The sequence below is a fragment of the Electrona antarctica genome (assembly GCF_951216825.1).
Source record: "Electrona antarctica genome assembly, chromosome: 14".
Classification (NCBI taxonomy): Eukaryota; Metazoa; Chordata; class Actinopteri; order Myctophiformes; family Myctophidae; genus Electrona; species Electrona antarctica.
This window is the reverse complement of record NC_136795.1, coordinates 25338501-25352781: the sequence shown is the minus strand read 5'-3', so window position 1 is coordinate 25352781 and position 14281 is coordinate 25338501.

Genomic DNA, 14281 nt, shown 5'->3' with positions numbered 1-14281 from the left:
GTAGCACCATTCTCCAATATGTCAGGTGCCCCCCTCTTCCATTTTACAACCTCCCCCCCTATACTGTAACAATCAGCCAGGTGCTAAATGGCTGGCTGAGCCATGGCCCAATGGGAGAATGGAGTTAGGTTGAGATTGGGCTACAGAAATAAACATCTGTGGTTGTTTGGCAGAGGAGGAAGTAGTTTGCACGCAGGAAATTGTCATCCTCCGCTAGAGAACAGACCCTGTGTGTGTGTGTGTGTGTGTGTGTGTGTGTGTGTGTGTGTGTGTGTGTGAGTGAGTGCGTGCGTGCGTGCGTGCGTGCGTGCGTGCGTGCGTGCGTGCGTGCGTGCGTGCGTGCGTGCGTGCGTGTGTGTGCGTGCGCGCGCGCGCGAGCGTGTGTGTGTGAAGGGTGGTTTGAGGACCGGTTTATGGACCGAGGCAGGTTAATCATTAACTTAGAGTGAATAACAAATGAAAAAGAGAGCGATGCAGCGGGGGATATAGCTCAAAAGAGGGAGGGTTCCTTCATCCCCTCCCCCTAGGGACAGCCTGATTAACAGCCGTATAATGCCGTACAGTGCAGGCAGATTACAGCTGACATGGGACTTTATGGAGGAAATGCTGACGTGGCAGTAGTTCACCCCAGACAGGGTCTCTGTGATTATTATTGTTACTGAATAATCAATGTCTGGCAAGGGTCAAAGCAAGGATTGTAAAACAAATCTCCTCCACAGTTTAATTAAACTAATCAGTGCACTGAGCCAGGCTTCAAAGTCATTTAGAGAAGGCTTCAGTGTATGACGTGTAAATCGTCTTTCTGAGTTTTTGAAGCGAGTGCAAAGCAGAGAAAACTAATTATCTCTGCCAGGTCAATAGGCCGGGAGGCGGATGTCACGTTTTCACCCCTGCCCGTGTTTGTCCGTCCGTCCATGTCACGTGTCCGTCTGTCCGTGAGTCTTGCTGTGTACAGCTAAGCTGGGACACCGCTGGACCGATCGGCGGTCTCAAATCAGCCTCATGGTGGTGCTATAACAGGCCACTTAATGTTTTGGCAACTAACTCAACTTTCTGCCAAAGTAGTTGTTTTGCTACAACTACTTTGATTGATTGAATACTTTATTAACAGATTACAGTACAGAGGGGCAGTTATACAATACTACTAAAAGAATAACACAAAAAGCCCTGAGGGCTTGTTTCCACGGTGGTCCTAGTATGTATTCAATTAATCAAGCCATATTAGACATAAAGATGCACAAATACAAATAGTACATCAATACTAGGAGCAGTAAAATGATATTTACAGAAAAAGAGTGGGGGTAATTTCTTTTGGCAAGCTTAAAGACTTACTCGGCCAGGTCGAGTTGCAAATTGCAGACAGGTGCTCTTTTATGACGTTTCTTTTTTTAGAAAGTCACACTTTTGATGGCTGGTGATTTGACATTTTGGTGGCATAACCCCAGAATATGGGGGGGGGGGTCACTGGAGCTCCCTCTGGTGTTGTGCCCGTGGGCGTTTCTCACTCTTTTGAAGTAGTTGTGACAGGTACATGGTCACTGGTCCCTTGAGTATCTTGAAAACCAGGCCCATTGCAAGTTGCTGTACTTGGGATAGAGCATGGGATACCAGGGGTTAGGTTGTGTGAGGTCTAGTTAGTAGTAGACTAGTTTGTTTTGAGAGGTCTGTAGTATTATTGCTAGAGGTGCATGCAAAGACAAATTACATTGAATGAGTGCTCCAGCTGCTGTCCTCATTCCTACTGACCAATGAAATCGTATTCCTTTGTTGACTTTCTTGATTACTTTTGTTGCCGGAAAGATTGTTATCTAACATACAACCCAAATAGCAGGTAATCTCTTCTTTTCTTGGGATCATTGTCACCCACTATAATCGTAAAGTCTGTGGCTTTAGTGAGGTCAATTCTGGACCAAAAAAAAGAAGAATGGATTCAGATTGACCTATAATAACAGTTTGTTATCTTATCAGCGATGTGTACAGTTTCTACCGAGCTCGGAGCTATAAAGGGCTTTTTCAACCTGCAATTTGCTCTTGTCCGAGACCAGGAACGCAGAGTCATCCCCAAACGAGAACTAATTGCTGACTGTGGCTGTGGGCTTCAAGCTGTTCCACGACGTGGCGTGGTTTCATGTAAACTGCAGATTCTGTCCAAAACTTGCATAAATCTGTACTCAATATTATCACTGTATCATACAGATTTTTCATATGCACTATTCACTCACATTTGACCTGTGTGAACCGGAATAATAATTTGGACAGAGAGAAAGAGAGGGAGAGCGACATGAAGACATGCAGGCACCAGGGTGCTCGTGCTCGGGTGTCACAGTGGTAAAATGCCTGCCCACCAGTGCGGAATAAGAACTAAATTGGCGAGAAAAAGGGGTAAAAAGAGAAAAAGCCCTTCACAGGCACAATTACTTTGTGGAATACATTCATCTCTGGCAAAAGAACATCACGATTGCTAAGATGACAGACATTCTTTTATTTCTAATGGTAGATATAGCAATAGCTCTCTATCAGGTTTTGTGAATGATAGAGAGAGAGACTTGGCACTTCATGGAACACAATCATTTCTGTCTTTTCTGCCTGTATTGGCACAGTGGTGATAAGACAGGTGAGAGAGTGTTGCGACATGCAACAAATGGCCCGCCTGGCCTGGGAATTGAACCGGGGACCATCAGAGCCCATGTTGCGCCCGCCTGTACCACTTCTTCTGTGTCCCCGAAGGAACGCAATCTAATATCCTGACGCTGTCAGGAGATGCCAGTTCAAGACACATTGGCCCTTAGGGCCCTATTAAGCAAGTGGAATCTAATTACATATCATTTTACAGTTTTTAAGACGTGGGGGCGTGTGCAATGTCATATTACAATTATGGGCCAGGTAAGAAGCGCTTTCGACACCCCGTGGTGTGAGCAAAACGGCCTTGAATTAGTCATGGGAGTGTTTCAGGGAGTTTTGAGGCTTACCCAATGAACATGTCCGTACTATTCTCTTTACGACACCAGCTGATGTCCTCATGGAATGCGCCCTTTTCGGCAAGTGGTATTACATTTCTGCAGACTGGCACCATAGACATGACATGACTTTGTCACATTTGGGTTAATTATTCCTATTGCACTGCATGCTGTCACCTTTATGCCTCAAAAGAACAGATCCACAAGCTGTCACAGCCATGATGTGCATAGCTTGTAGGCCTATGTCTCTATTTTGTTAAGTAACTTGCAGTGTTCATTGGAAAGTCATTACAGCGGCGCAGCCATATGCTAAGGGAGGGAGATATACGCACATCATCACTTCATTTGTTTCTGTTCTAAGCATGAAAAACAGCTGTAAAAATCTTTATTCTAGTTCATTTGATTCATAAATGAATAACTAAGCCTTTGAAATGGCACCTACCTATACCTTTCAGATCGGAATGGAACTGCGAGTAGATACGCAGCATTGGCTGGCAAATTGGCAATCCATGCGTAATGTTCCCAGAATCGTCTAACCCCCGAACATACAAGTTCGTTTGATATTGTTTAATTCGATAAAAATAGAACCATATACCATACAGCGAATGAAAGCAAGATTCCTAAGGAATGTTGGAATTTTTACATTTTAAAAAACGGCTGAGAAATGAGAGAACCATGAGTGTTTATAATATCAAATATTATAAGAATAATATGAAAGACAAACGGGCTGTGAAGAGCTCAGCTCACCATCCCGACAAGGAGGAAATATAGCCTGTGCATGCACGTATATGCACTGACTGTTGCACACACGCTCTTTATTTGTTTCTATTGAAAAACACCAGTAAAATAACGTTTATTTTATTTTATTTCATTCGAGTCACGACGAAGGAATGAGTTGAAATGCCATACGTGCGCCATGCGTATTGCTGCGGCCCCAATGTTATGGTCTTCGCTCGTAGCATTTTATTGAAGAAGAATTGAGTCGGGTGTGATACAGCGTATGAAAGCAAACTTCCCAGTGATTATGGAGATGTTTTAATTTTTAAAAAAGGTTTAGAAATGAGCGATATATGACCCTTTATAATCTCAACGAGAAAGCCAGAAAGCTCGCTGTTGCCATGTCTCATAGAAACAAGTAAATAGGTTTATAAACATACTCCCAAAAGAATCGCATATAACAGGGGTCTACAACCTATTTTAAATGAAGTGCCATGTTTTTATTTTCTAGATAGTGAGTCTGCCATATCAAGATTCCTTTTAATGACACCACATTAAAATTTCCAGCATATTTTGATTGTCCACAAATATAAAGATCTTCCTTCTTTTTACATATTTTCTTGCACATTGTTATAATGATCATTATAAATATATATCCCCCTGCAGTCAGAGTTCATTGTTTTAATGAATGAATGTGATGCATTGTGAGCTGGTAGATCTGCTATTTTCAAAAGTAATCTTTGAAAAAAGTGACAATAAGAATATTTTTGAAAAATGTTATTGAAACCTTTAAAAACACAAATCTGTCATGGGGGTCACTGGCTTAGTTGGGCAAATGCATTCATCTGGGGGTCCTTGACATGGGAATGTCGCTGTGTGAGGATCACTGGTTTAAACAACATTAGGAGAAAAGCCCAAATAAGCACTTTAGAAACAAGAAAAGCAACCACAACTACCAATATTTACAAGCAACTTTGCAGAAAAAGAAGCCGCTTATAATAAACAGCAAACAGACATGGCAACACTCCAGCAGCACTCCAGAGCCGCTCAAGTGTAAAATCAAACAGTGCTTTTTGCTTTTAAGACGTGGTCAGACCCAGGCGGAATCGAGTGTTTTTAGGTCAAGGGGCTTAATAGCAAATAGCGCAAAGCGAAAATAATTAACATATGGACACTCCCCCAATGCTAAATTATGCAGGAACGTGGTATTCCATATGAGTGAGCGCTCACCACGGTTTCCATAATACGAAAAGGCGCAGAGCGAGGGCGAAATCTGTATTACCGCATGGGTTTTTCGTCTTGCTTAATAGGGCCCTTAAGTGTCATGCAGGACAATTTAAACGTTGAATTTTCCCTCATCTTTGTGGCACACACCCCTGTGAAGATGTGGGATATATTCTTTTACCTATAGTTCTCTCAGTAATTTGATAGCGCAGGCCGAATAATGCAGCTGTATGCGATATCTTGGCCAAAATACCACTCAGCAGAATGTCGTGCGGCCGTCGTGCAAGCGATAAATGAGCTCGTACATTTTCCATGTCAGTGCATGGCTGCATCTCTCAGTATACGTATATGAGCCAGAACTGTGTTGTTTAAATATGGCCATTATTGCAGCTGGCTCTCCAGTCAGATCAGATGGTGAATGTACTGTATATGCGTCATGTGTCCCCAAGCGGCTCAGAGCAACTTGACAGACACACACTAGCTTTAATCTGCTGCTCTGCCATCCTGACAGTGATGGACGAAGTACACAACCCCATTATTTAAGTCAAAGTACACACTATACAGTTAGTTGTCTCTTAATCCATTCTGGGCGGGAACCCCTTTTGGTGTTTTAAGGATTATGTTACAGTTTAGCTATTGAAAAATAGCAGATCTATCTATGAGCTTGTAGGTCTGCTATTTTGAAGAATCATGAAAAGTGACATGAAAGTGTTTGAGAACAACTGACATAGAAACATAGCTTTTTCAAGAAAACAGTCAGGATTTAGAAGACATTTGTAGAATCGTTCCCAGGTCAAAATGGGTTAAATGTAATGCAAGTCATAAGTATAAATATATGCAAATACTCAAGTTAATTACTTATACTTCAAAGATTTACTTAACCACTTAAATTGAACCCCAGCATCCATATTCTAGGGGGGGGGAATAGCAGCATTGGGTCATTGGTCAAGAATTGCTAGCTGGATGCTTGTAGATCGGTGTGCGTGCGTGCATGTGTGCGTGCGTGCAAGTGTGCGTGCAAGTGTGCGTGCGTGCGTGTGTGCGTGCGTGCGTGCGTGCGTGCGTGCGTGCGTGCGTGCTTGCATGCGTGTGAGAGAGAGAGAGAGAAACGTTGTGATATTACGCTATTCCGAATAGTGAATAGTGATGAATGGTGGATAATGAAAGCAGTCCAAGTACAGACTGAGCCAACTCACGTCCAGTTTGAGGGTTCAAGTGCTTACAGTAAGTACTGTACTAAAAAGTACGTAGTCACTGTGTCTGTCCACCCCTGTCCTCTGCTACCCTGACACAGACACACTGTGACACAGACACACTGTCATGTGATCATCATGTCATTGTCCACTGTGATGCACTCCACTGACTGTACATCACATCATGGAACCAAGAGAGCTTCCTACAGCCAGCTGCCTTGTAATCACACCGCAGAAATACAGAGTGTGCACTGCCAAATCCACAGTATTTGTTTAACTGAGTCCGTAAGGATTTTCCTGAGTGTGTGTGTGTGTGTGTGTGCGTGCGTGCGTGCGTGCGTGCGTGCGTGCGTGCGTGCGTGCGCGCATGTGTAAAAATGGGCCCCTACGGATACATGTTTACACTCTTGGATCGTTTGTGCCCCTATGGAAGGATTTGTTCTGTGCGTTTGTGTGTGTGTGTGTGTGTGTGTGTGTGTGTGTGTGTGTGTGTGTGTGTGTGTGTGTGTGTGTGTGAGAACATGAGTCACTTTGAGCGTGGCTGCCCTTGCTTTCCGTCACCCCTGCTTAAAGGGAGAAGGGAGTGACAGAAAAGACATGAACTGTTGAATATGGAAAACGATGGAAGGAGGAGGAGGAGCAGGAGGAGGAGGAGGAGGAGGAGGGGGCAGGGGGACTTGACAAGACGGGTTATTTTCATTCTGTTCTTCAGTGCAGCTCATTGAAAGGTGGAACACTGAATCCATGTGTCAAGCGCTATTTATACTTCATTATATGACAGATAACCGATTTGCAAGCCCACAGCGCGTTGCGTCTGTGTTGCGACGTGAGCTTGAACATCTGTTATTTTCTGCGCATAGCACCGCTGTACGGCGGAGGATGAATTAGACGCCAGTCGGTCTCGCTTTGGTGCTCAGCTCTCGCAAAGAAGGCGGACAGAAAAGCTGCTAATATTCGCAAGCTTTTTTATTTGAGCACATGTAGTGTATTGCCATTATTTGTCATACATTGAGTGTCCAGGAAGCACTTCTTACCCTGTTGCATAAATGATTGGAGAGGCCAGGCATGTCCTTATTTCTGTATCATTTTATTAAGGACAAAGCTTAGTTACCAAATTCATGATCAGTCCACTCCAGAGCCATCCTAGAGCAGTCCCCTCATAGCTGTCCCCGACCTCATCTGGAACCTGGCTACAGATCTCACTCTGACTGACTGGATTCTCGACTGACCTCTCTGACTGGATTCTGTGGATTCTCACTGGATTCTCTGGATCTCCGCACATTTGAGACCCTCTTTATAATTCTCCCCAAATAGTGCATGTAGGGTGTGCACCCCAACGCCCTTGTATGTGTGTACGCACGTGCATGTGCGTCCCCAGACCACCGCATACTAAGTAGATGGTCACTTCTATAGATTGTTAACACAATGGTATCCACGGTTCAATACAATAGCCTTTACAATTTCATAGCAGACCTTTTCAACTGATCACATAGGCCGTTCTTGGAATGTGTCTGTGGGCCAGCTAATATCAAGCCTCTCAGAACTTACATGCAGAAACTCAGTCAGTGCAGGTTTGTCCTGCCTAAACAGTATATGACATTATACAACATTATATGGATATTTCATCGTAATGTGGCTCTGTAATATACGACAGGTCCTCCCTTGACACATGAGCCAACATGTGTCACAAAACTCATAGGAAGGAGCCACATTAGAATCCTCCCTCTGGCCGATACATGACTTACTTACTGGAACATCAGCAATTCCAAGAAATCACACAATTACAATAGAATCCAAAAATACCCTCAAAAGTTTCCAGCATTCAAATTACTTAAAATCATCACCAGTGATCTTCATTACATTTACATCCTCATCATCAGTATGCTTGACTCTCTCTGTGTTTACTTCATTACATTTCATTTCATCTCATTTCATCTCATTTCATTTCATTTCATTTTAACACAAAAACACAGTAAAAATCGTTTACACCCCAATAACTTCTCTGTAGTATAATCCCTATCACTTTCAACAATCACATAACTCAAACATGAATAATGGCATCAATGATTAGTACACATATCTGACACTTAACACAATACATTGTCGCTTCTCCAACCCCTTTTGCTTTTACTCAAAAGCACTCCAATTATAGATCAATGTGTGTTATAACCTTTCAATCGTGACATCTAAAACACCTAGCTTCAGTTAATGTCATGACTAAATTATAGCTATAATCATCCAATACTATTGACCCTCAAAAGTTTAGTTTTCCTTTAGGACATGCAGAAATTATCCATACATTATTTCAACCCTCCATATTTCCAAGGCCGGGGAAAAACATCAGATAACATCAGATACAACCCCACTATTTTCAACCCAATGAACGATAACGGTACAAATCACATCTGAGTATCAGCATTAATCCCTCACAACATGCAGCTGATTCACAGATCAACTTCCAACACATATACGTCAAAAAACAGAGTAATCTATGTAACAATAGATAACTCCACAGTCTTGGCCAAATACCTTCATTGACTTTTCCCCATTCACAAATTTAGTTGAATAACAATACGCCCTTTATCTAATCTTAGGACGGATTACACTTAAGCGTACGGCAGGGCCACTACCTCTCGTCTAACAAAGAGACATCTACTAATTTTATTCCGGTACACATTATTATTCATTTTCCCAAATCTAGGCATATTCATCCCCATCAAGTCAATTTCTCTAATTAAAATACCCTACGACAAAACCATCAACATACATGCCTATTATGTTGAATTAGACAAACACAGACACACATTTGAAATCAGATGTAACGATATTCATCTGATATAAAGATTCTTCTGTAACCGTTGCCCCTCTCGTTATCTCACGTCGACTGTTCCTTCAGCCAGCATGGCCAAATGAGGCTGTCCATGTCAACAGGTTGTATGCATGATGCAGTGTCCTGATGCACCGCACAGTTGTTGTCGAGCTGTCCTCTCTCCCAAACTGAACTGACTTCTCCATCTCCCCCCTTACAGTCATGACAAAATGACTGAAAATGAGAAGTTGACGCCCGTAAAAGCCACTGCAACCCTTCACAGAGTAGGCCACTGCAAGGCAGAAACTCATGCTGCAAAGTGATGCGTTGCTGGGAGCCTGTAGAACTGTTGAATTGAGCCGAGCCTCCTCCTCTCGGTATCCGTGGCCGATGAACGCCTCCCTTTGAACACTGAATCGCCGAGCCGAGCAGAGTAGAATGGACCCCCCTCACGATCGCCGCTGAAGAGGTGACGCTGGTGGTGCTCGCTGACCCCTGACTGCAGCCCCTCTCTCCGGCCGTCTGCTGCCGTGGTGATGAAAACCATGGTGATGACGACGCACACCACTGCTGAAAGCCGCTGGTTGACCGTAGCCGTAGCAGAGACGATGACGGTCCCCGCCGAGCAGACTGAACTAAACTTAAATCCTCAATTCCAATAATCTGAATCCCTACAAGTTGTCATGGCATTCCAATCACCTAAACAACAAGTTCAAGCACTCCCAGACACACTCCGTGACAAAACAAAGTTCTTTTCCTCAATCCGTCCCAGAGGAGCAGACTGCCCCCCCGAGCGCGAACAATGAGGCTCCTGGCTAGCTCGCCATTATTTGTAGTGTATTGCCATTATTTGTCATACATTGAGTGTCCAGGAAGCACTTCTTACCCTGTTGCATAAATGATTGGAGAGGCCAGGCATGTCCTTATTTCTGTATCATTTTATTAAGGACAAAGCTTAGTTACCAAATTCATGATCAGTCCACTCCAGAGCCATCCTAGAGCAGTCCCCTCATAGCTGTCCCCGACCTCATCTGGAACCTGGCTACAGATCTCACTCTGACTGACTGGATTCTCGACTGACCTCTCTGACTGGATTCTGTGGATTCTCACTGGATTCTCTGGATCTCCGCACATTTGAGACCCTCTTTATAATTCTCCCCAAATAGTGCATGTAGGGTGTGCACCCCAACGCCCTTGTATGTGTGTACGCACGTGCATGTGCGTCCCCAGACCACCGCATACTAAGTAGATGGTCACTTCTATAGATTGTTAACACAATGGTATCCACGGTTCAATACAATAGCCTTTACAATTTCATAGCAGACCTTTTCAACTGATCACATAGGCCGTTCTTGGAATGTGTCTGTGGGCCAGCTAATATCAAGCCTCTCAGAACTTACATGCAGAAACTCAGTCAGTGCAGGTTTGTCCTGCCTAAACAGTATATGACATTATACAACATTATATGGATATTTCATCGTAATGTGGCTCTGTAATATACGACACACATGCGCAGGTGCCTGTGCAAGATGGCATGCATCTCGCACGCTCACACACAAGATAGTATGTCAGCCTCTATATCTCAATATCTGCCCTTTGTCTCTAGAAATGTCAATCACAGATGCACACCGATGGATGCACAGACGGAGTAACGCTGGTGGAACAAAGTATTCACATGTTTTACTTACATATTGTTTTGGGCTTTTTGACTTTATGGATATATTTACAGTAGTTTGACAGGAAATAAAAGATTGAGAGAGACTTTATGGATATATTTACAGTAGTTTGACAGGAAATAAAAGGGGGAGAGAGACTTTGTGGATATATTTACAGTAGTTTGACAGGAAATAAAAGGGGGAGAGAGACTTTATGGATATATTTACAGTAGTTTGACAGGAAATAAAAGGGGGAGAGAGACTTTATGGATATATTTACAGTAGTTTGACAGGAAATAAAAGGGGGAGAGAGACTTTATGGATATATTTACAGTAGTTTGTCAGGAAATAAAAGGGGGAGAGAGACTTTATGGATATATTTACAGTAGTTTGTCAGGAAATAAAAGAGGGAGAGAGACTTTATGGATATATTTACAGTAGTTTGACAGGAAATAAAAGGGGGAGAGAGACTTTATGGATATATTTACAGTAGTTTGACAGGAAATAAAAGGGGGAGAGAGACTTTGTGGATATATTTACAGTAGTTTGACAGGAAATAAAAGGGGGAGAGAGACTTTATGGATATATTTACAGTAGTTTGACAGGAAATAAAAGGGGGAGAGAGACTTTATGGATATATTTACAGTAGTTTGACAGGAAATAAAAGGGGGAGAGAGACTTTATGGATATATTTACAGTAGTTTGTCAGGAAATAAAAGGGGGAGAGAGATGGGGGGGAAGACACGCAGCAAGGGTCGTCTGGCTCGGGACTCGAACCCACGACACGCTGTCAGGCTGGATTACCAGCCCAGGTGCCTGGACCGCTCGGCCAGCCCAGGCCACATGTTTTACTTTCTCAGTTACAAGTACAATTCCAGAATTCAAAATGTACTTGAGTAAAAGTACAAAAGTATTGGTATCAAAATGTACCTACAGTACCAAACGTTATGTCTCATCTTTTGAAAATAGCAGATCTACAAGCTCAAATTGCGAACTCATTTTCAAATGGCCGAAATGTATATAGGGCTGAGGTGATTAATGTATGTTTTGTAATGATAATCCAAATCCACAAATTAACTAGTAACTAAAGCTGTCAAATAAATGTAGTGGAGTAAAAGTACAATATTTGGATCCAAGATGTAGTGGAGTAGAAGTAAACGTATTGGAAATTCTAAATACCCAAGTAAAGTACAAATACCTCAAAATGGTACTTAAGTATCAGTACCTAAGTAAATGTACTTAGTTACTTTACTCCACTGTGTAGTACTACGTACACATGCTCTCTCTCACGCTAACATCATAAACACACACATATTCACATGCACAGGTGGCAGGTGAGGTGCCCTAACCCCATCTATACTATACTGTGTGCGTGTGTGTGTGTGTCGTGTGCGTGTGCACGTGCGTGCGTGCGTGCGTGCGTGCGTGCGTGCGTGCGTGCGTGCGTGCGTGCGTGCGTGCGTGCGTGCGTGCGTGCAGAGAGAGAGAGAGAGCATATCGGGAGACAAACACACATACTGACACACAATAATAATAATGCACGCACACACACACGCACGTGCACACACACACACACACACACACACACACACACACACACACACACACACACACACACACACACAAACACACACACACACACACACACACACACACACACACACACACACACACACACACACTGTCACCAGCAAAACAAATGTGATAGAGATCATAGCACAGAATGAACTGAAGTATATAGTTAAATCAAATGTCATTGTTTATCTTTTTAGATTATACAATCTTTATATCCAGTGGGGTGAGACATTTCTGCATACTGAGTCTGCAAATGAAGAAACCAGTAAAAGGCTTTATATGGCCAGTTGTTGATTTAAAATAGTAAAAGAAAAACTAAACTACAACAACAAACAACTGCTCATGCCTTTAATAAATTGTTGTCTTCTGTGTCGTCTGTGAGTTAATTGGTAGACCCTATGTGCTTCTAGTGGTGGAAATACTGCAATATAAACTCAGCACTAAAAATTCAGAACTTTGGTCCATTATTTCTCGGCTGAGGCCACGAGGGCTTTCTACACTGTAGCGCCCCCTTGTGCTTCTCCAAAGTGTCCAATTTTTCACTTTGTAAACATTTTATAATACCAATTGGTATTATATTTTATATCATTTTAATCGTTGATTGATAGTCACCTTTACAACAAGCCGGTACGGCTTGTAAGGGCCAGGCATTCGTGGAATGAGCAACACTGCTAAACGTGTGCGTTCCACCCCCAAAAACTTTGCCTAAATGGCAAAATGCTTGGTATTCAACCCTTGCTTAGTGGATTGTATGATTGCACTCTCCCACAGTAATAATGAAAAAACAACAAACACATATTTTACACTTTATTCATTTTACACTCAGGTGTAAAACATGTGAAAACAAAATGTGTACACAATGTGTAAAAAACCTTTTAAAATAGTTCAAATAGCCGAACTACAAGCTCACAATGTCTCGATGTAGGTCGGCTATAGTTGAACTATTTTAAAATGTTTTTCAAAACAGTAAAAAATGGCAAATACGTTTAGGGATAAGATATAAGGGTGGCGCAAAATGGAGCTCTCAGTGTTAGGGAACTCAGTAGCGTGTGGAAGATCCATACGCACTACGCAGCCACAACAGCTTGGTATGGTATGGGGCAGTATCTCTCTCACAGGCAAGACAGAACATTGAAGGCAATCTCAATGCAGAGAGATATCTGGATGAGTGGCAACTGGCAATCCCATATCTTCAGAATCTGGGACCTAATCTGATGATCCTCCAGGATGACAGCGCTCACCCCCACAGAGCCAGGATAATCACAGAGTACCTCCAGAATTTGGGAGTGGAGAGGATGGAATGGCCTGCCGTGAGTCCAGACCTCAACCCAATTGAACACTTGTGGGATCAGCTTGGACGTGCTGTACGTGCTAGAGACTGAGTGACCAACAGAACCACCTTCTCTGACTGAAATCTTGGTTGAGGAATGAGACGCCATCCCACAGCAAAATGTGGCTAGGTTGGTGACCAGCATGAGGAGGAGGTGCCAAGTGTTGCGGCTACGTTTAGATCTTCCACCCGCTACTTAGTTCCATAACAATGTGTAAAAATGGCCAATATGTGTTGTTTTTCCCTTATTACTGTGAGAGAGTACAATCATCCAATCCACTAAGCAACTCAAAGCAAGGTTTGAATACCAACCATTTGCCATTTTGGCAATTGTTTTGGGGGTGCAACCCACACGTTTGGCTGTGTTGCTCATTCCACCAACGCCTAAAAGCTGTACCTCGTTGTAAAGGTGACTAATCAATGATTAAAATGATATAAAATATAATACCAATTGGTATTATTAAAGTAGAGAAATAATGGACCAAAGTTAAGTTTCCGAACTTTTTGTGCTGAGTTTAGAAATACTACAAGTAAAAGTCAAAAATTCAAATTTTACTTGAGTAAAAGTACAAAAGTATTGGCATCAAAATATACTTAAAGTACCAAAAGTAGAAAGTACTCATTATGCAGAATGTCTCATTTCACATAAAAAGATATCTTGAAAATTGCATTGTGAGCTTGTAGATCTGCTATTTCAAAATGGCTGAAATGTATAGGGCTGAAGTGGGTAATGTATATGTTTTGTAATAATAATCAAAATCTACAAAGTAACTAGTAGCAATATTTGGATCTGAGATGTAGTGGAGTGGACTCAAGTACAA